General features: G+C 44.3%; 1 long non-coding RNA gene across 1 annotated transcript in view; it reads left to right on the top strand.

The window, feature by feature from the left end:
- The window catches only part of LOC147121176 (uncharacterized), a 53,446-nt gene extending 30,625 nt beyond the window's left edge, over nucleotides 1-22,821 (top strand). Inside the window, exon 3 of the long non-coding RNA XR_015077502.1 lies at nucleotides 22,544-22,821. This is a non-coding gene — a long non-coding RNA (uncharacterized LOC147121176). The remainder of the gene's footprint in view (nucleotides 1-22,543) is intronic.

The following is a 22,821-nucleotide window of genomic DNA, read 5'->3' as shown; positions in this document are numbered from 1 at the left end:
AGTCAACTTCTTGGGGCTCAGACGGCGCACCTGGATGCAGTGCAGGAAAAGATTCCATGACCTTCATCGCACTGGAAAAGTAAGTACTGTATGAAGTTTCCATCACCCTCAATCTGATCCCCATTGCCTTTCCTCACCAGCACTCAGCTTTAGCAATCTCTTCCTCCACATCCCACTAGACACTCACATCCATGCACCCTTACCCATTCCCTCTCTCTCTATGCTTACAATCACATAACTGTTCCACCATGCAGCCCTCACACTCCCTCTCACTCTGATGCTTTGAACACAACTGACTACACACAGGGAGGGCCCTTGTGTAGTGTATGTAACCGTTCTACCCTTAAGAGAACTATTGTATGTAACCGTCCACCTTTAAGAGAACTATTTTAGGTGTTGCACTACTTTATCTTGGCTGCGGTATACTGTAATACCAGTGGTGACCACACCGGTATATAAGTGCTGTGTAATGAGTGATTGGGCAGATTCGCCCTGACCTTCGAATAGTAAAGTCCTGTTAAAGTTTACTCTTGTAGTCTGTGTAATAATTTGCAATATAACACACAGATTTTACAGTGGCGACGAGTTCGATCTTACCCTGCGGCAGCGATACATCCGAAGCAGTTAACGAGCGTCGAGAAGAGGCATCCACCCTCGTCGTTCTGCTGAGAGAAGACTCGAGTCTGCAGAGCAAGGAAGAAGGAAGAATTCAGACACGAAGCCTTCCATCAGCAACAGGCAGTGATCGTCCCTTCTGTCACGGTGGTGAGTGAGCCGATCAGCCACGAGAAGCAAGTCGGCCACGTTGACTGTGAGTAGGGGGGAAATAAAAAGAAACGGAGGATAAGGGCGGTGAACTCGACCACGGTCGGGGGAAAGGAGCCGGACAGAAGTCGGGGCCAGAGACGCTGAGACTGGGGCAGCGTAGGGCACGGAAGCCGCGGTACAAGCGGGAACGCAGCCGGTGTGAGAGACCGGGCTACAAGCGGGAACGCAGCCGGTGTGAGAGACCGGGCTACAAGCGGGAACGCAGCCGGTGTGAGAGACCGGGCTACAAGCGGGCTGGGAGATGCAACAGCGTCGTCAGACAGCTCGACCGCGACCGGCGAAAAAGGCCGGGCAGCTACCGAGGCCGCGAGGCGCTGCGACCGGGATCGTAAGGCGCGGGAAGAAATAAAAAAATAATAAATAAATAAAACCGCGGAGAACTCAGCCGCAGCTGGGGGAGGAAAGGACTGGACTGCGAGAGGGCTGGGAGGCGCGATTGGAAGCCGCTGAGGGAGAGACAGAGCCCGAGCGAGCGGGAGAGACAGAGCCCGAGCGAGGGGGAACGGGACCGAGCGAGGGAGACCGAGCGAGATTCCGCCCAGCGGCTGGAACTGTTCGCCGCCAACGGGTTGTCCCCAGCGCCGGTTGCCCTGCCGAGAAAAGGGAACAAGGAACGCACTGAAGCCGGCGCGCAGGCTGCGAACCCCGAAAGCCAGCGGTCGTCGCCCGAGAGCAAAGCTTACCCCTCCCGCCAGGGGAAGAAACGCGGGAAGCCGCCAGTAGGCGGGGAAGAAGACAGGAGCGGGAAACCGCCATTTTGAAAGTGGGCGGGGAAGAAGACAAGCGCGGGAAACCGCCATTTTTGGAAAAAAAAAGTAACGAACAAATTCATTGTTGTTTCTCAGAAAGATAGTGAAGATGCCTAAGCATGGTAACATCAACGACTTCGATTCCGAGGTGGAAGATTGGGCCACGTATGTAGAACGCATCGAGATATATTGTGAGGCCAATAAAATAGCAGATGATGATAAAGCTCTAACCTTACTAAACTCAATGGGGGCGAAGACATACGGGCTATTGAAGCATCTTCTATCACCAGCTAAACCGGCGGATCAGACTTTCGCTAATATTGTTGCTGTCCTGAAGGATCATTTGAACCCCACACCGCTGATGTTGGCGGAACGATTCAAATTTTATGCGAGAACGCAATGGAAAGAGGAAAGCAACACGGAATACTTGGTTGAACTGCGTAGATTAGCGAAATACTGTCAGTTTGGGGAAAATCTGACAGAGGCATTGAGAGACAAGTTCGTGTGCGGGTTGTCGAAGGAAGGAACACAAAAGCGACTGCTAGAAGAGAACGATCTTACACTTGATAAGGCTGTCCTTATTGCAGCATCGCACGAAGCCGCAGCGAGAGGCACTGCAGAAATGCAGCTGAAGGCAGCGGTACTCAGCGTGGATCAAATGACTTCGGGTACAACGAAATGTTATCGTTGTGGGAAGACAACACACGACCAGAACCAATGCTGGTTTAAAAACCAGGAATGTAGAAAATGTGGCAAGCTTGGTCACATAGCTAAAGTATGCCGGTCAGGAAAGAAGACCAGCAACAAAAAAAAGTCACCGCAGGAAAAGTACAGCAAGGTACACAAGGTGGCTGAGAAGAGTTTGGATGAACAGAATTCGGATTCAGACCCAAACGGCCAGGAACTGGGTAGTCTGAGAATTCACAATGTGAGTAAGGAAGCTGACCTACAAACTATCTGGGTCATGCTAAAAATAGCCGGAGTCCAAGTAAAAATGGCATTGGACACAGGATCAGCCCTATCAGTCATAAATCGAAGGGATTACAACCGGCTATTCTCACATATACCCTTGAGAGATACCAAGATCGTATTGCAGACATACACGGGGCATAAAGTATACCCCATCGGAAAGATAAAAGTCAAGGTGAGAGACAAGGGCAAAGAACACCAAGGAATGGACTTATATGTACTACCTGAGGGAGGTCCACCACTTCTGGGACGGGAGTGGATCAGGGAAATAAACATGGAATGGCACTACCTAAAAGCAATAATGAGTGAGAACTCGGTGAAGACAATCAGCTCAGACTCTGAAACTGATGACGATAAGACCAGCCCAGGTGCGAAAGACAAGTCTAAAATGGACTTGCTGACTAAGGTTGGAAAAACGAAGGAGGGCATAAATGCTTATGCTTCAGAGGAGAACAAAGTTTCAGAACAGAATTCCACTGAACAACAACAACATAGTTTGACAGAGAATTCTGAGTCTGTCCAGTTTACAGACATGCACAATTCTGAGGAACACCGGGCTCGAACTCAACTCCATTTCAAATTACAACAGCAATTAGAACAATTGAGTTGCCGTCTTGAGCAAGAGATGAAAGCAATGAAAAAGTTCTTTGACACAGAGTGGGAGAATCTGGAAAGACAACAGAAGCAGCTGATGGAGAAAAGGGTGCAGGAGCACACAAACCGTCTGCGCGAGGAGGCCAAACGAATCAAAGCTGATTCGGTTTCTGAAGGTGCGTGCTCTAATCTGGTGGAGCAAGATGTTCAGCAACTGAAGGCGCTTGTTAGCAGGTTGCAGGCAGAAAAGGCTGATTTGGTCGCCATGAATTCCGAGCTCCTACTGAAGTTGGGTGCAGCATCACCGGACGATTCATTTGTGGAAATTCAAATGGTGGAGGCTGCGGATGATGGCGAAGTAGAAACAGCAAAGGAGCCCCAGGGCAAGGTTATAAACATCCCTGCAGCTACTGGGAAACGGATGATGTCAGAAAAGTTAACGGTCAGCCAACTCCTTCATATGCTGAGGGACAAGACTCTGAAATGGGAACAATTTGAACATGAGCTTAAATCTTCAAAGGAGAGGGGTTTGGAGCTCTCAAAAGTTATTGAAATAGCTGAGGTTGCAACACAGACTGAGAAGATGGCAGCAGAGCAACCCTTGGATGCCAAAAGTACGCTGACTCACGTCAATGTTGAACAACAGAATGCTGAAACAGCTGCTCCAGTAGAGGGATTGAATAATACGATCAATCAATCTCCGAATGAAGTTGAAGTATTGAAATCACGAATGAGGTCATTAGTAAAAGACTTGCAGGAAGCCCAGAAAAAGCTGGAGGAAGCTGAACACATGAAGAAGTCTCTTCAGGAGAGATGTCTGGATTTGGAACAAAAGCTGACTAACGTCCAGCTGGGCATGGAGGAAATAAAAGACCCTCTCGCTGGCCTAGCTCAGGACGACACCGATTATTACCATGTCCTGTTGAACGACACCGAATATAACGATGACCTGTTCTGCCCAGCTTGTGGGGAAATCTTCCGAAGTGCAAAAACCCTGAAGAATCACAAAAAGTCTAAGAAACACCGGGAGATGGTGGCGTTGCTAAGGCAACAGGAGAAAGAGGAGGAGGAACTGTGCATGCGGCTGGCAGCGGAGCACAGAGAGTCTCCAAGAAGCAGGAAAGGAAAAGACGAAACAGAAGATGACCCATCTGAACCATTATCACCCCTACCAGATCACGCACGTGGTCCCTCCGAATGGAACCAAATCAGTTTGGAAGTAGAAAAACTTCCCAAGGTACTCAAGCTTTTAGAAGTCAGCAATGCTGGTTCAGAAGTGACGGAAGTTCAAGCTGTTAAGTCCAGTGAAGGACTATTGGATGAGTCACCCCAGCAAAGTGAACTGACTACACCACAGGGAACTGCTACACCACCGAGGCGTTGTCCAGACCGAGTCAAGAAGCACAGGAGGCGCCTCCACAGAGACTGAATCTGTGAACTGTTTTCCACAGAGACTGAATCTGTGAACTGTTTCCCGCAGAGACTACATCTGTGAACTGTTTTTACATGAAGTTGGATATATGTTATGATGTTATGTTTAATGGGGAATAAGTATGTTGTAAGCTAAAAAGGGAGGATTGTAGTGTATGTAACCGTTCTACCCTTAAGAGAACTATTGTATGTAACCGTCCACCTTTAAGAGAACTATTTTAGGTGTTGCACTACTTTATCTTGGCTGCGGTATACTGTAATACCGGTGGTGACCACACCGGTATATAAGTGCTGTGTAATGAGTGATTGGGCAGATTCGCCCTGACCTTCGAATAGTAAAGTCCTGTTAAAGTTTACTCTTGTAGTCTGTGTAATAATTTGCAATATAACACACAGATTTTACACCTTGGTCTTGCAACCTCACTCCATCTTTGTCTCCTTCTAAGTGTCTATGCTATGCAATCTCTGCACTCACTCCTTCATTCTCACTCAACCTCCACTTGTCTCCCTCATTACAGGAAAAGAGCTCACGACAGGAGAGAGCGAGCCATGACAGGAGGAGGGCCGCCCTCATTAGCCCAGCTCGCCCCCTGGGAGGAAGGCGTCCTGGAGATTGTCGGGGCTGACATATATGCGGAAGTTGGGGAAGGAGAGACAGGTGCATCCCCGCAAGCTGGTGACAGAATAGTTTTCCATCTCTCTCATTGGCATTGCATGAGTCGCTGATTCTGAAGCTACATCAGATGGACTTCTGATCATCTGCAAAATGCAATGTGCATGTAACCTTGGCATCACATCTCTAACTTTTTCCTTGACTCCCCCACAGGACCATCAAGAGTCCCCATCCCCAGTGTGCAGGAGGAAGAGCCTGAGATGCCAGACTCCTCAGAGGAATCTGCAACCTCTGAGGGCGCAGCGTCAGCAGAAATAAGCACACCCAGCACCAGCGCAGACACTCACACCTCGGTGGGACCTTCGGGACATAGAGCAGAGTTGTCACCTGGTGTATCACAGCTCACAAGTGTGCATCAGCAGATTGTGGAGACAAGGACAGCAGTGGAGAGTCCTCGTCGGAGGGCGCAGGACTCTGCCAGCTCGGCTCAGCTGCATGTCAACCCTCTGCCTCTGGGTCCATCCATAAGATCAGAGGTGATGGAACTCCATGCACAGATGCAGGAGTCTCTGGCAGGTTTTGTCTCCAGGGTCGCTGCGAGTGTGGAGCGAATGGAGGAGTCCATAGCGAACATGAGCAGAGCCTTTGTGGAGTCATTGGCGCATGAACGCATCATCACGGAAAGGATGGCAACCTACGTGGAAATGATTGCTGCCTCCGTGGTAAGGCTGACTACGGTAGAGGAGAGGAGGGCTACGGCCATGGAGGAGGTTAATCGCCAGGGTATGGAAAACATGGTGAGTGTTCAGAATAAAATGACATCTCTTGAGGAGCGATGGACATCTATTGAACAGTAAAACCAGACCTTCATGGAAGTCCTTCTGAGTAGGACTGCCATTGCAGATACGGGTCCCCATGGCCCCCCTGATGTGCAGCAAGGTGCTCTCAAGCCACTTGCAGGCACTGAGGGGGAACCGACCCATGAGAGGGAGGTTGGTGGCAGACCTCAAGGAAGTGGGGGCTCCTCTCCAAGCACTCACACTTCCATGCCACTGCAGAGCCCTCGGTCAGAGCCCCGCCGGAGTCCACACCCAACTGAGATAGACGTCTCAACTCCTGCACAGCCGCAGGAGCAGCAGACTGCTGACGAGCCCTCAGAGGCTCGCCACCCCAGAGGATGCCCGCCAAAGATGTCGAGACAGGAGCAGCAGGAAAGTGAGCAAGGGGCCTCCACATCTGCTGAAGCCACAGGGGAACCACTACGTAGGAGCACGCGTAAGAGGAAAATAAAGCACAAATAGTCACAAGGGTAGTCACTTGGGTGATGTTGTAAGGGGTGTTCCTCTGGAGGTACAGTGTGGGAAGAAAGCTCTGCTTTGCATCCAGCCTGTGCTACACCCACAACACATTGTTGAATGTGTAGCTTTACATGGAAGTTTGAATTCCCCTCTCAACCCATCCACTGCCTCTATGTTGTCCAACTGCTTGTCCGGTAATCAGTCTTGGATGAGCCATAATCTCTGGGTTCATTGAGCTGGAGAGCTAAAGCAATCATGAAAACCCAAGGTTTGGTTCCAAATCAGCTTTCGACTACTCAAATTTCACTGAAGCCAAATTTTAAATGTGAATCCAAAGCTGAATGTCTAAAGGATTCAGAATGAAAATATCTCATCTCAGTGTCTGCATCTTGAATGTATCGTAATGTATCCAGTACGATTTGGACAGGTTGGGTGATTGGGCAGATGTATGGCAAATGCAGTATAATGTGGATAAATGCGAGGTTATCCACTTCGGTGGCAAAAACAGGAAGACAGATTATTATCTGAACGGCAATAGATTGGGAAAAGGGGAAGTGCAACGAGACCTGGGTGTCCTTGTGCACCAGTCGCTGAAGGTAAGCATGAAGGTGCAGCAGGCGGTTAAGAAGGCAAATGTTAAGTTGGCCTCCATAGTGAGAGGATTTGAGTACAGGAACAAGGATGTCTTGCTGCAGTTGTACAGGGCCTTGGTGAGACCACACCTTGAGTATTGTGTGCAGTTTTGGTCGCCTTATCTGAGGAAGGATGTTCTTGCCATGGAGAGAGTGCAGCGAAGATTCACCAGACTGATACCTGGGATGGCAGAAATGACATATGAGGAGAGATTGGGTCGATTAGGCTTATATTCGCTAGAGTTTAGAAGAATGAGAGGGGATCTCACTGAAACTTATAAAATCCTAACAGGACTAGACAGACTAGATGCAGGAAGGATGCTCCCGATGGTGGGGGAGTCCAGAACCAGGGGTCACAGTCTAAGGATAAGGGGTAAGCCATTTAGGACTGAGATGAGGAGGAATTTCTTCACCCAGAGAGTGGTGAACCTGTGGAATTCTCTGCCACACAGGGCAGTTGAGGCCAATTCATTAAATATATTCAAGAAGGAGTTGGATATATTTCTTGAGGCTAAAGGGATCAAGGGATATGGGGAGAAAGCAGGGACAGGGTACTGAATTTGGATGATCAGCCATGATCTCATTAAATGGTGGAACAGGCTCAAGGGGCCGAATGGCCTACTCCTGCTCCTATCTTCTATGTTTCTATGTAATAGAATGTGCTGAGTAGAAGGAAGAGCAGGACCTGGAGCAGAATCTTCTGCATTGCTCTAGCTGTCGCAGAGACATATGTTGGGAAATCTTGAGTATAAATAGGGCTTATAATATCCCACATTATAATGCCCCTTCATTACAGTTCTCTCTCAGCTACAATACTCATTCTTGACTGACTCCCAAGTAGTGACATTATAATAAGGGTGTACCAGGTCTGCACACACCAATCTGTGATTATTGATATCAGTTAGATTGGTTTTTTAAATGCAAGTTGCTATGCAAAAATCATAAAAAGGGAAAATAGTGAAGCTGCAGAGAAAACGGGGGAAATCAAAAACATCGACCATGAAAGGTACACAGCTGGATAGTCCATATGTTGCTGGTAAAGTACTTCATGTCAGTGAAAGCATTCATTTTTCACACCCTGACAGATACTATACTTGGAACAAGTAAGCGGGAAAAGCAAAATCTGTGAAAAATGTTGGCTTGAGGTTATGAATAATTAATCAAACTCCCTACAAAATATACTGAAAAATTAAAATAATCACACATTTTCTTTTTAAAGTCGTGATCTAATTTCACAGAGGTTTATTTTTATGTGGCTAGCATAATTACTGAATCTAGTGTTTCAGGGAAAAAACTGAAATGTATCTGGGAAAATGTGGTGTCGTTCAAATACTGCATGAGGATTTTCTGGAATGTTTTCATAATTTACTCCCACTTTAGCACCTTGTACTTAGCTTGTACAACTGCTGATCTTGGTAATGTAACGTATGGAAAAGAAAGGAGAGAAATTCTCATTTGATAGATCAGAACCCTGCATTTTTCTTAAATCACAGCAGTGACCAAATGAATTTGATTTAAATTAAGAAGGAACAGATTCTTATCTTTACCAGGATTTACACTGTTGTGCAGCAGTAGCTGGAAAGAAATCAGAATGAGTCAGGAGCCAAGCAATGTTCCCTGTAAGGTGCACGGGTGCGCGGCCGCACAGCGATCTGTAAGGTCCCGTGCACTTAAATTCACAGGCTGCGCAGTGAGCTGGAGTGGGGGAAGGGGCCCAATACCCAACATAAAGTGCAAGCGGGAAAAAGTCATAGAGATGAGAGAATGGTGGCACCAGTGCCCTAGACAAAGATGGCGGCACTACGTACCACATAAAGCAGAACTCCCGCCCACACTCAGATGGCGACACCCATGCCCTAGACAAAGGCGGTGGCATTGCTCAATGAACAAAGCAGTAGAACCCCCGCCCCGCCTAAATATGGTGGCGCTCACGATCTGGACAGCAAAAGTGGCTCTGGGGCTTCGCACAAAGATGGTTGCATTGCCTTTTCCATCGGGTGGTTGATGCCATTGCAGTTCCCTTCCCGGAAGTGATGCCTGGTGAGTTCCAGTGGGAGCTGAGAGTCCGGAGGGCAGCAGCTGGCGGTCCGGTTACCATGGGAGTGAGCAACCCAACCGGTGGCCTGCAGGAGCCCGAGTAGCCCAGCACCGTAAGGAGGAAGCCCGGCACCAGGCTGTGGGCTTGGTGTCAGCTCAGTTCCTGTCAACCATCCTCCACATTAGCGCAGCACCACTCGGGACTCCCGCACCTACTGGGCCCGGCCTGCTCCAGACCCTGGGGGTGAGGGGATGATTGTGAGTATCAGGGTGTGGGGGTATCTCTGGGTAGCATGGGTGATGGGGTATATCGGGGTGAAGGGGTATTGGGGGTGAGGGACTATCTCCGGGTTTTGGGGTGAGGGGCGATCGGGTGAGGGGCAATGTTCCCTGTACGGTGCATGAGTGCGCAGCCGCTCAGCGATCTGTAAGATTCCGTGCACTTAAATTCACAGTGAGCTGAAGAGCTGGAGCGGGGGGAGGAGTCCAATACCCAATGTCAAAGCGTGAGCGGAAAAAAGTCAGAGATGAGAGAATGGCCCGGGAATCCTCACACGGATAGTCGTTCGTGACCTCACAGAGCCAATCCAAATTGGAATGGCATTTGATAAGATACATAGCCTTGGAACCCAACAAGTGTTGTCTCGGGATTCTGTTGGTACTTTTTCCATGGAGATGCGTGCAGGCGGTTCCTGGGGACTGAGCGGCAGCAGCACTTTGGTACAACATTCTGTGGGAGCTGGTTATTGATCGGAGAAAGTTGAGGAAAAGGCATCCACAGTAACAGTTGACAGGTGTATTTTGGGGTTTGTTCCTCTTACGATGGTTTCTTGGGGTTAAAACCGGGTACAGCTCAAGAAATGAGCCCCTGCTGGCACCTACACAACAGGCATTGGGTCCACAGGTGATGTGGCTACAAGTAGCTGCTACGGAGCCAGGTGCCTTGATAATATGGTTAAATGGCCAAGAAATTCAAATCAAACTACTAACCCACAGGAGGTCCCAGGCCTGCGAGAATAGTCTGTATTTGACTAGTCTTCATGGCTGCCCATCTGCTGCACTTATGAGAGAAGAATGTTTTAATCCCCTTCGTTCTGGTCTATTTGCAGAGTTATTATGGCATGTCTCGGGTTGACGTTACACCAGGACTGTATCGGTGTGAGAATTTACACCAAGACTAACCTAAAATCAATGCACAATTTTTCTATTCTTGTTTTTAAAAAAAGCTTCAAATTCAAAAATATTTTCTAGCTAGACCGTTAATTATTTATACTATTTGGTAACTCTTTTTACATAGTCTGTTCATTAAATTACCAGACCTTTCATTTGTGAATGTTTGTACCTGCACCATTACTGTTAAATGGTTGTATCTGGGCAGTTAAAAATTTATACCAGGACCATTCTTAAATAGACCCATAGAAGTCGTTTCACCGAACCAGTCCGAGCCCTCTGTGGATGGGTGGCAGGAAAGTGAATATAGTTATATTTTTATTATCTTATATTTGGAATATATTTATTTTTAGGTTAACTTTTTTTTAAATAAATTATCCCAATCTCGAGACAGTGAGTGTCTTGGTGAACCTCTTCAGGCAAAGAATTTTTTATATTTCACGTTTCAATTCATGCTGTGTAATGCAGACAAAGGGGAGCGGTGGATGTGTAACCAAGAAGACGGTCCTGAACCGGAAATGTTGATGTGAGTGAGTGTCTGATTAAAGCTGAACAATACCAAGGTGGGATGGGGAGGGAAGCATTTTTTAATCTTAAATTAGGTCGCAGTTCTACAAGCACTTTTGCTCCCATGGAAAGTGGTTTTGGGTGCACTTCAATGAAAAAGTGGTGATATAACCTTACAGATAATTGAGGCTACTAAAGGCGTGAGTCATATCATACGGGTTTATATTTGCACTGAGTACACATTAACTCCAGCTTTAGTTTCTCACCACCTCCCAACAAATATTGGAAACGAAGTTATTGCTAATGTCTGGTGTAATAATAAGAAAACTTAACAGAACAAGTCTGGTTCATCAAGTGTTTTCCTTCCACCAACAATATCCAGTCTATTTGTTTTTGGGATGAGACATTAAATCTGCTCCTGTGGTTCAGATGGATTAATAAGGGAAGCACGGATTTGTTAAAGGCAAATCGTGTCTGACTAACCTGATTGAGTTCTTTGATGAAGTAACAGAGGGTTGATGAAGGTAATGTAGTAGATGTATATATGAACTTTCAAAAGGCATTTGATGAAGTACCACATAACAGACTAACTTGATTTAATGTTTTGAGGAGGTAACAAGGAGGGTTGATAAGGGGAATGTGTTTGATGTAGTCTACATGGATTTTTGCAAGGCTTTTTGACAAGGTCCCACATGGCAGACTGGTCAGAAAAGTAAAAGCCCATGGGATCCAAGGGAAAGTGGCAAGTTGGATCCAAAAATGGCTCTGTGGCAGGAAGCAAAGGGTAATGGTCGATGGATGTTTTTGTGATTGGAAAGCTGTTTCCAGTGGGGTTTCGCAGGGCTCAGTACTAGGTCTCTTGCTTTTTGTGGTATACATAAATGATTTAGCATTCAATGCAGGAGGCATGGTTAAGAAGTTTGCAGATCATACAAAAATTGGCCATGTAGTTGATAGTGAGGAAGAAAGCTATGGACTAGTCAGGTGGGCAGAAAAGTGGCAAATGGAATTCAATCTGGAGAAGTGTGAGGTAATGCATTTGGGGAGGGCTAACAAGGCAAGGGAATACACAATAAATGGTAGGATACCGAGAAGTGTAGAAGAACAGAGGGACCTTGGAGTGCATGTCAACAGATCCCTGCAGGTAGCAGGACAGGTAGATAAGGTGGTTAAGAAGGCATACGGGATACTTTCCTTTATTAGCCGGGGCAGCACGGTGGCATAGTGGTTAGCACTGTTGCCTCACAGCGCCAGAGGCCCGGGTTCGAATCTGGCCTTGGGCGACTGTCTGTGTGGAGTTTGCACATTCTCCCCGTGTTTTCTCCGGGTGCTCCGGTTTCCTCCCACAGTCCAAAGATGTGCGGGTTAGGTTGATTGGCTATGATAAATTGACCCTTAGTGTTAGGGGGATTAAATTCGTGGGGTTACAAGGATAGGGTGGGATATGTGTTGGTGTAGGGGTTACGGGGATCGGGTGGGATATGTGTCGGTGCAGGCTCGATGGGCCGAAATGGCCTCTATCTGCACTGTGGGGTTTCTGTGTGTCTGTGTGTGTGCATAGAATATAAGAGCAGGGAGGTTATGCTTGAAATGTATAAAACACTAGTTAGGCCTCAGCTAGAGTACTGTGTACAGTTCTGGTCACTACATTACAGGAAAGATGTGATTGCACTAGAGAGGGTACAGAGAAGATTTATGAGGATGTTGCTAGGACTGGAGAATTTTAGCTATGAGGAAAGATTTGATAGGTTGGGGTTGTTTTCTTTGGAACAGACTAGGCTGAGGGGAGACTTGATTGAAGTGTATACAATTATGAGTGGCCTAGATAGAGGACCTTTTTCTCTTAGCAGAGAGGTCAATAATTATAGGGCATAATTTAAAGTAATGGATAGAGAATTAGAGGGGAGTTGAGGAGAACTTTTTTCACCCAGAGGGTGGTGGGGGTCTGGAACTCACTGCCTGAAAGGGTGGTAGAGGCAAAATGCTCATCATATTTAAAAAGTACTTGGATATGCACTTGAAGTGTCATAGCCTACAAGGTTATGGACCAAGAGCTGGAAAGTGGGATTAGGCTGGATAGCTCTTCTTCAGCCGGCACAGATATGATGACCTCCTTCTGGGCCAGAATTTTTTTTTTTTTTTTTAATTCTATGAATGGGATGTGTGAGAAGAGTTAGAATGTTATGTGTGAGGAGAGATAGAATGGGATGTGAGAGAGTAGAGGTAGCGGTGTTGGACTGGGGTGGACAAATGTAGGAAGTCACACAACACCAGGTTATAGTCCAACAGCTTTATTTGAAATCACAAGCTTTCAGAGCGCTGCTCCTTCGTCAGGTGAAGTGAAGAGAAGCATAAAGACACAGCATATATAGTCAGAGAAAACTGCCAGATGATTACAGGTAATCTTTCTAACTGCCCGTTATCACACCTCGGCAGAGATAATCACAGCAATCAAAGGTGTGAATGGTGTCCAAACAGGTCAGTCAGGAAAACATTACATCAAAGAACAATGAGGTGGGGTCACAAGGGGTCAAATGTTGCAGATGCTGGGGTCTATGAAAAACAGGAAAAAAACACTTTGCTGGAAATCACAGCAGGTCCGGACGCATCTGTGCGGAGAGAACAAGCCAACAACGACTCGAGTCTGGATGACTATATGTCAGGTGGGGTTACATGTAGCGTGACATGAACCCAAGATCCCGGTTGAGGCCGTCCTCATGAGTGCGGAACTTGGCTATCAGTTTCTGCTCGACAATTTTGCGTTGTCGTGTGTCTCGAAGGCCGCCTTGGAGAATGCTTACCCGAAGATCAGAGGCTGAATGTCCTTGACTGCTGAAGTGTTCCTCGACTGGGAGGGAACACTCCTGCCTGGCGATAGTTGTGCGGTGTCCGTTCATCCGTTGTCGCAGTGTCTGCATGGTCTCGCCGCTGTACCATGCTCCGGTGCATCTTTCCTGCAACGTATGAGGTAGAGAACATTGGCCGAGTCACATGAGTATGTACCATGTGCGAGTAGAGGTAGCACAGGAGGTGTAAGACTTTGCCCAGAATGTATACTGAAGTGAGGTTCCTTCTCACCAAACCTCCAGACCTTGACATAATGGCCATCTTGATGCTTTAACTGCTAATCAATTTAACCTGATGTTTCCTGTCTGAATTTACAAAGGAACAAGAAATGACCTGGCCAATCCCAGATAGTTAATGTGACCTTGCTAATAGTTGTTATGTGTTAGCTTCGGTGCCTCCATTGTTCTGGCCAATCTGCTATTAACACCTCACATGGGATGTTGCCGACATATCAGCTTCTTCCTGCTCCTCCATTTTATCCCAATAAAGGGACAATGTACCCAAGTTACCACCGTCCCTTTAATACCATGTGCTTCTATTTTTGAAATAAGTCTGTTATGTGGTACTTCATCAAATGCCTTTTGAAAGTCCATATACACATCTACTACACTACCTTCATCAACCCTCCTAATCTCCAATATTAGCATATCCGAATCGGACAATGACCCGAGATGTTATGATTAACTTTAATGGGACAAATTCTAACACGAGCCACGTGTAATATCGTTTTTGTAAGATCTGTGACCTGTTAGAGATTAAATAAAGCCACTAATGAGGTTTATAAACTAAAAAAGAGCAACTGATTTCATGATTTTTAAAGAGTTTGTCTGATGGTCTCATGATTTGAGATGGTGAGGTGGCACAATGGCATTACTGTATATATGCCCACGGCCAAAAAGGTCACACTCAAAAGGAGTTTGTGGCCCGCTCAGTACAAAAAAAATAATGGGAACATTGGAGCCAAGCACATATAACACAGACTGTACTGGGTCAGGTTGACATGCTTTAGGAAAAACCAGGCTACAGCCAAAGCAATCAACCAGGTAAAGCAGTTAACCCTTTAAGTACTGAATTTCACTGGGATGCTGCGGACTTATGATAATTTGGAATACAGTGGCATTTCCTATTTATAAAAAGGTATTTTAAGTATCGATTTATGAGATAAGGGTGGTCACTTTAAATTTGTTTTACCTCAGGCTTAGTTTCTTTCGTTTAGAATGGGTGGCTGGAAATTGCCATTCTGGAAGAATTGTTCACAGATGTACTGCATTTTTTGTTTGCAAATATATTTTGACTAAAAGCCAAATAAAAACCACTGAACACAAACTTCTTGCTTTGTTCTGAAACATTCAATTTAAGGTAAAGGACTCAGTAACACATGCAAATGGAAGTGCTTACCATCTAGATAGGGTTCAACAAACAATAAGCTTTGTTCAACTTTGGAAGATACCTTTTGATTTCCTGTGCCCCAGGTTGAACATCAAAGGGTATGACAGGTGTACCTCAGACACTATGCTCCCAGCTCTTCAAGGTCCATTGAGATAAAAGCCAGAGACTCCATGTTGCAGGATGAAGCCTCATACATGTTACATACACTGATCTAGGTTTAGTATTACTAAGAGACTTAGGGAAGTGTTCTTAATAATGATTTTTGTATATCAGAGGAGGTTTGAGTTAAATATTCTGTAATCAATTGGAATTTCTGCTACTGCCTATATTCTTACTTTAAATAAGCCTAGTTTGTAGTTCATAGTCTAAATTGCATGTATCAATAGTGTTTATTTTCCACTATCCAAAGACTAAGAATAGACTTGTATTAATTCAGTGACAGGCATTTCTATACAACCACTGGGCAATCCTATATCATAAGATATTGAGTCAAGTGTCACATTCTGGTTTATAGAGAGTGAGGGCTTACTTACAGCAGTGGCCTTTGACACAGGGCAGGAGGGAAATACCTGAATATCTAACAGAACTTCCACAAATTCCATTTGATAAATTATTGGCAAATATAACAAGACAGTGAAAAGCAGCCACAGAAGTCAGTCACCATTAGTTACTAGTGTCTAAACAGATCCCCGTTTCCATTGCTGCCAGGAGTGTCCGAGGACACATATTATAACAATGTAGCAAGCAGTGTGCACGGGCTCTTACTTTCTTATATCATAGGGCACTCATTTTATTCACCTTAAAAGGAAGAATGAGAGTGATGCTGTCAGAAATGCAAACAAAGCACCTTCTGACCAGAGTCTAGTACTCAACCAATTTGAGTTACCCAATCATGAAATATAATAGACAATTAAAAAAAGCATTCTTTTCATTGGAATTGTCTTAATAATCTGAAGTAAAGCTGTAACATGACCCGTGTCAATTCCTGACAACCCAATAAAACTTTTCACACCCAGATTGATTGTGGATGCTGTCGAGGTTGGCAGTTTTCTCATTTCTACAGACTTGCCAGCCATCTCTTGTTCTGAAAGACAATCAGCCTTTATCTCTCAGTTACTTATTTGGCACTATCTATTCAACCTTGAGAGTAACAGTACAGAGATCACACAAACTCTATACACTATCTCACCAAACACTGTTGCATAGGATTGCTCATCCATGGGGATTGTTCCTGGATGTCACTCAACAAACACATTATTTGAATCATTCAGATATCAAAATTTCTTGGATTTGTTTCATTTATGAACCTGATGAATATCAGTCAAGATAGAACACAATGCAATATCCATGCCTCTGTTTTGGCGAAGGGTCATCAACCTGAAAACGTTAATTGTTTCTCTCTACAGATGCTGCCTGACCTGAGTATTTCCAGCATTTTCTGTTTTTATTTCAGATTTCCAGCATCCGCAATATTTTGCTTTTGTATCCGTACCTCTGTTGTTGTTTAATACCTAAATCAATATGCATATATTTTCTTTAAATATATATATGAAATGTTATCCATGTGACAGAGTTTTTGTCCTGGGTCAATTAGGGAAAATTTCTGTATTTTATGGCATACCATTTTGAAATAATGAGTTAAAATTGAAACCGTCTTTTGCCACCAAATATCAAAATGGAAGCAAGAGCCCAGCTCTTTGGAAGACACAAACCAAATTGTTTGATCTATAAATTAGTAAAGAGGCTAGTATTTACATACTAACTAAATTACAGCTAAAGCATCAACAGTTAAGAAAACCTAGATGCCATGGAATGCAAACATCTGTTTTGAACTTGATTCTTCTTCTTGTGTCCACGGACAGTCTATACATAGCCCAGCCAGAACTGGACACATTTTTGCGCCTTGTTGTTGAATTCAGCAAGACTTGATTGACAGCTCTCTATTCAGCAGCCTTTGTATCTAGAATGTATACCAGAGACTTCTCTCAATGAGGTAGATTTTGACTCTGATCTATCCCAATTTTTATTTCCATTGAAGTCAATAAAACGGGCTGCCGAGTCGCTGTCACCAATTTTAAACTATCGCACAACGTCAAAATCTACCCCAATATCTTTAGTTAAATTTAGTTCACTTTAAGTTTAAGCCTATAGGAATTGTTTCACTCAGAATTTACATTGCATTAGGAAGTCGTCAAAAGACTATTTCATCTAAAGATCTTGCAGACTGTCAGGCTGTGCAAGAAATGCATTCTAAAGAGGATATATTAACCTCTTGTGGCCTAACCCTATCTCTATTGTTTTAAGTATTGCATTGCTTCTTGCTGTGTTTTATTGGTTCTGTGCATTATATGACATACGTAAATCTGTCTATTTGTTTTAGCCTGAACATAATGGTCTGACCGTGTGGTAGTTAGTGCCTTTGAATGAAGACACAAGAATGTGCTCCCTGGTCATTATACCATAATTACTGTGTCACATTATCCCACTCACAGTATGCAGAAGGGCATAATTTTTGGTCGCACCTATTTGCAACACCAGATTTCTGATTGGTCCCCTTGGAGGACAAGACATACCCAGTTTGTCTGGAATGTATAATTTGATCCTGCCTGCTGGAGACAACCCTGCAATGTGTAAATTGATCCAGTCTTGCAAGACTACAGAAACTGGAATAAAAACAGAAAATGCTGGAGATACTCAGAAAGTGGAAGTCTAGTTAGCTTTGTGAAGATCCTCTGTTAATAGTATTCTGCAATTGTAATTATAGTTGTCCTTGGCTGGTAAGATAAAATACTTTATATTCTAATTAGTGGGTTAGTTAATTATTTGGTGTGTTATTTTTTTTTCCCTTCTGGAAGTGATGAAAATTCTTTAATTCTGAATGAACGGACCATGTGTGGAGTCAGTGTGTGTGGTGTGCAGGTGTTTTGCTCCCAAGTGCTGTTCCTAAGGTTTCCCTGGAGTTTGTAGCTCTGGATTGTTGCAGATTGGACTGCAGGTTCAGGCCGGAACCTTGTGTGGGGGGCCAAGTGCTGCACGGCCGGAGCGCTGAGCAGGTGCGCTCGCGAACACGTGTTTGGTAATAGCAGTTCCCAGAAGCCGCACGTGAACCCAGCGCTGGGCCGGAGAGCACGAGGCGCGACAGAGCCCTCAGCCAACACCACCAAACCCCGTGATCCTCACACACTTGCCGAGGACGCAAGATGGGCCAGTTCGATCGGGTGAGCGGGTCTTTTAACATCGGGGCCTGGTCCAGGTTTCAGCCCTCGGCTGATTCTCGCTGGGTTTGGGTTTAAATATTTATTCCTAATCTCCCGAAGCTGCCGTCTGTTGCTGGGGGAACAGGCCGCCCTCTGGTTTCCCCAAACCAACTGACCCTCCTTCATAGAAACATAGAAGATAGGAGCAGGAGTAGGCCATTCAATGAGATCATGGCTGATCTTCCAAATTCAGTACCCTGTCCCTGCCTTCTCCCCATATCCCTTTAGCCTTAAGAAATATATTTAACTCCTTCTTGAGTATATTTAATGAATTGGCCTCAACTGCCTTCTGTGGTAGAGAATTCCACAGGTTCACCACTCTCTGGGTGAAGAAATTCCTCCTCATCTCTGTCCTAAATGGCTTACCCCTTAACCTTAGACTGTGACCCCTGGTTCTGGACTCCGCCGCTATCGGGAACATCCTTCCTGCATCTAGTCGGTCTAGTCCTGTTAAAATTTTATAAGTTTCAATCTCCTGACCTTCTCCCCCAAACACGTGTAATACAAACAGACCGAAACTTCGGCCCGGCGGCTGCAGAGCCAGAGTCTGGTCTCCATGCCCAGATTCCCACCCAGAGGCCACGGCCTACTGCTCAGGCCTGCGCCCACCAGCCTGCCCCACAGATCGCTCGTGATGGGCTGACAAGGGCCCTCTGGTGTGCACGCGCGATTCTGATGGGGCCGGGCCGGTGTTTGGGTCCCACCCCCGTCTGGGAAATGTTTATTTTGCGCAGGACAGAGAAGACCATGCAAATAATCACAGGGATAGGGGTCGGTTCATAGGAGACTCACTCTACTTATGCAAACTACATTTTCCTTGTGCGCATGGGAGAAAGGCAACAGGAAAAAGTCTAAACTGTAACATGGTCATGATTCTCATGTGTTGACCCCCCTTCCTTGGGAGACTGGTGATGTTCTGACCTAATGGAGGCATACTTTGAAGAGTACAATAGCTCCCCACTTGCCCTCCAAAATAGAACACCTAATGGTAGAACAATGTTTTAACAACCAAAACCAGCAGCCACAAGCTTTGCACTCTGACGATAGCCAAGTTTAGCGTCAGTTATGGCTGAGAATCAAATTCCAGAACCTGCCACCTAGGCATCTGATACTAACAGAACCAAATACCACTCTTTAATTGGCTATAAAGTCAAATACTAGATTTGTAAATGATATAATCTGCTTTGAATGCAGAAACAAACTTTACTCCTCTATCTATATCTTAATGCCCCTAGCAGGTTTTTGCACAAACCTCCTTACTTGTGGGTGGGTAGTTGATTGTGAAAGATTGTATTCAACACTATAGAAATTCTTCCATTCTCTATATATGCCAACTGTCAAGATTTTTAGCAGGCGGTGTTTTAACGCATATAACAGCATTTTACAAGAAAAATCTGTCTTTTCACTGGTACTGAAGGATGTCAGAACATTTGGAACATAGGCCTGGAGCCTATCAGAACCAGATAGATTGGAGCAGGACTAGAATCATCTTTCTTCCATTATTTGTTGCACATAAATTTCAGGCACAAAAACTTAATGAACTGTTGTTTTGGGAGAGGCTCCATTACAGATTGTTTATATACAATTCCACTGGGGCAAACAAAATAAATAAATGTTAAAATGCAGTTTGTAACATCTTTTCATTTCCCTCAAAAGGAACAGTATGGGACATGCCTGGCTGTTTTGTGTGAAGGTTTATTTTCTTTAATACTTATTGCCTCTATTTTTTTGTTCCCTGGTTTCAATGTACTTTCAATGCTTTATTTTACTTGTGGGATTGCTACAATTTAGAAATAAAAAAGAGAATGGGGTTCAAGTACCAATAGATTTTACTTAATTAAAAAATTATAAAGGAGACATATTCAGAATTACAGTAGGCTCCAAATCACAATAAATGTATCAAATCAATGTACAAAAATTAATTCTTATGCCTTCAACACTCATCCCCAGTGTAATTTCTAAAGCGCCACTGCTACTAGCTCCGTTTTTGTTTGCTGCAATAAGCGATGTAATTACATAGAATTACACAAGAGTCTACAGCACAGAAAAAGGCCATTTGGCCTAACTGGTCTATGGCAGCCTCCTTTCACCCCTCTTCATCAAACCCTATCAGCATCCTTCTATTCCTTTCTCCCTCATGTGCTTATGTAGCTTCGGTATACATTCAGCTTAGCTTATGACAAACTCTTCTCCACTGCACACTCATTCAAAATCCTCATCTTTAAATGTCCCAGGTCTATATTCAGAGCTATTTGAGTGGGCATTTTTTTTAAGCTATCGGTCCGCTCATGCTAGATTTTTTAGGTTGGCATGAATATTTTAAAAAAGTTAGCAACTTTGGTAAAACAAACATGATCAAATAGTTTAATAGATAAATGTATTTATTTTAATGCCTTTGTTAAAGGTTTTAGCTGAAATACCAGTTTCATGGTTCACATACATCTCAGCTCAACTCTTGCACCTGTATCAAATACATAGGTTGAATTATGCACCCAGCATATTGGAAGAATTGAAAAAGACATTATTGGTGGTGGACGGGCTGTTATTTCCCTCCCCCCCCCCATGCACATGGGTACAGTAGCTACATAAATAATGTAGGTCTATCATTCAAATAGTATATAGCTCCAAAATGGCACATCTCAGCACCACCTTTTCTTCCCCACCCCATAAAATGGTCTCCCCTTCCTCTCTCCTGAAAGTGACTTCTGACTGAGATACAGTTCCACAGGTACTAGTTGCCTGCCAATACCTCATTCAAGTCACTGCTCATGTATCGGCCACGAGCGCGCTTCAGGCTATTGAACTGCAGGGTTTATCACAGCCAAGATAGATCCTGTTCTCACCAATGAAATTCAAGCAGGGAGAGGAGAGTTGCTGGTTAGCAGCTAGGGACAGGAACCTTGGCCTGGTTTCCCTCCCAAATCTAATGGCCCTACTGCTACCCTGGCAGAGATCAGCTAACTCAGCACAAGCCAGGGAATCAAACTTGGGATCTTCTTTGTCTGTTCAACTCAGTTACTCACCACCTTAACCAGCAGAGCCATCAGGAAAGCCAGAGTCCTCCCTTTTATGCTTTGTATATGCAGTCAAGTCCATTTAGGAGCAAGTAATATGTCCTAAAATGCATAGATTTTGCATTTCCATTACTGCTGTTTGATCCAAAAGTAAATGCATATTTGGAAATTAGACCCGAATGGCAACTTTCTGTATGCAATACAGCAATTGAATTTGAAATTAGTCACTTTTCTATAATTATTTGCTAAACTCCAAAATGAAGAAATTATATTGCAGAATACTAAATGTTCTGGTTTACTTAGCTATTGCTCAACAGTTTGTGGCTTTTGGAGCATTAGTATGTTTGCTTCACACCAACTAAGCTTTCACCTTGTGTTCTTCATGTGCTGGGTGAAATCTACCCATCAATCATGCTGTAAAGTTGAATGATGCAATATTCTGCCACATTACAATAGACTGAATGTCCCTATATCAAATACAATTGAAAATTAACACTGAATTTCTCAAAGCACTAAAAAGGTGGACATAAATTCAATGACTCCCTACAATTCTTTCCTTCCTCTTGAAGAAGTTTCAACACCAGTCATACATGCAGAACAAAATGTGACATTGAAGCACAAAGTTCATTGCTCCCACTGCAACACTCCTTTACTTATATAGAAAAATATATTCCTTTTAATGCTTTTAACTTGTTTACCACTTATTTATGTAGCCCCACTCCCATATTATTTTCTTTCCCCACGCAGAAACATGGATTGGTTGAAAATGAATTGTGCTCTTATTATCTATGCTTACTTATGAAAAAGGCTAATCATAAGTGAACATTCATAAATATGTTTGCGTTTCTTTCTTCAGAGTTGTACCTCAGAAGTTAAAATTGGAACATTCCAATTTAGAGTTTATCCAACTAAAGGTTGGAAGTCCGGACTTCATTTTATTTGTTCACAGATTGCAGGTTTCCAGCATTTACTTTTTTTCTTTTTGTTTGCACCAAATTTATTGGCCCAGAAATTCGGGTCTCCACGGGCAAGTACACACGGGGTACTCACCCGTAAGCCCAATGGAAGTGCTGGTTTCGTGCATGCACTGCGCATGCGCAGGAAACCGGCACTTCCGTTCCCTTGAAAGGAGTTGACAGGTGGAATGCGTGCGCAGGAGAGGCAGCGCGTGCACACTGAACTTACGGTTTTTTTTTTTTTTTTTGCAGGTTTTCCCGGGAGGGTAAGTCTCCAGGAGTTACACTTTTAAAAAGCAGGCGCAAGGCCTGCTTTTTACAAGGCAAGTGGTGAATTAATTAAAATTAAAACATTTTTTCCACAGGTTTATTATTTTTAAATACTTTAAAGAAAAGTAAATTTATTTTTAGCCCCGTTAGAAAATGTAATTTTTTTCAAAAATTTAAATTGTTTAAAATAGTTATTTCATGTAATTTATAGTTTATTTTTAAAATGTGTTTTTTTTTTATTTATTTGAAGATTTAGTGAT

This window comes from Somniosus microcephalus, chromosome 3 (genome assembly GCF_052327205.1).
Source record: "Somniosus microcephalus isolate GS21.2 chromosome 3, FLI_Smic_1.0, whole genome shotgun sequence".
Classification (NCBI taxonomy): Eukaryota; Metazoa; Chordata; class Chondrichthyes; order Squaliformes; family Somniosidae; genus Somniosus; species Somniosus microcephalus.
The sequence above is the reverse complement of the archived record's forward strand: the minus strand, read 5'-3'. Positions and strand labels throughout refer to the sequence as shown.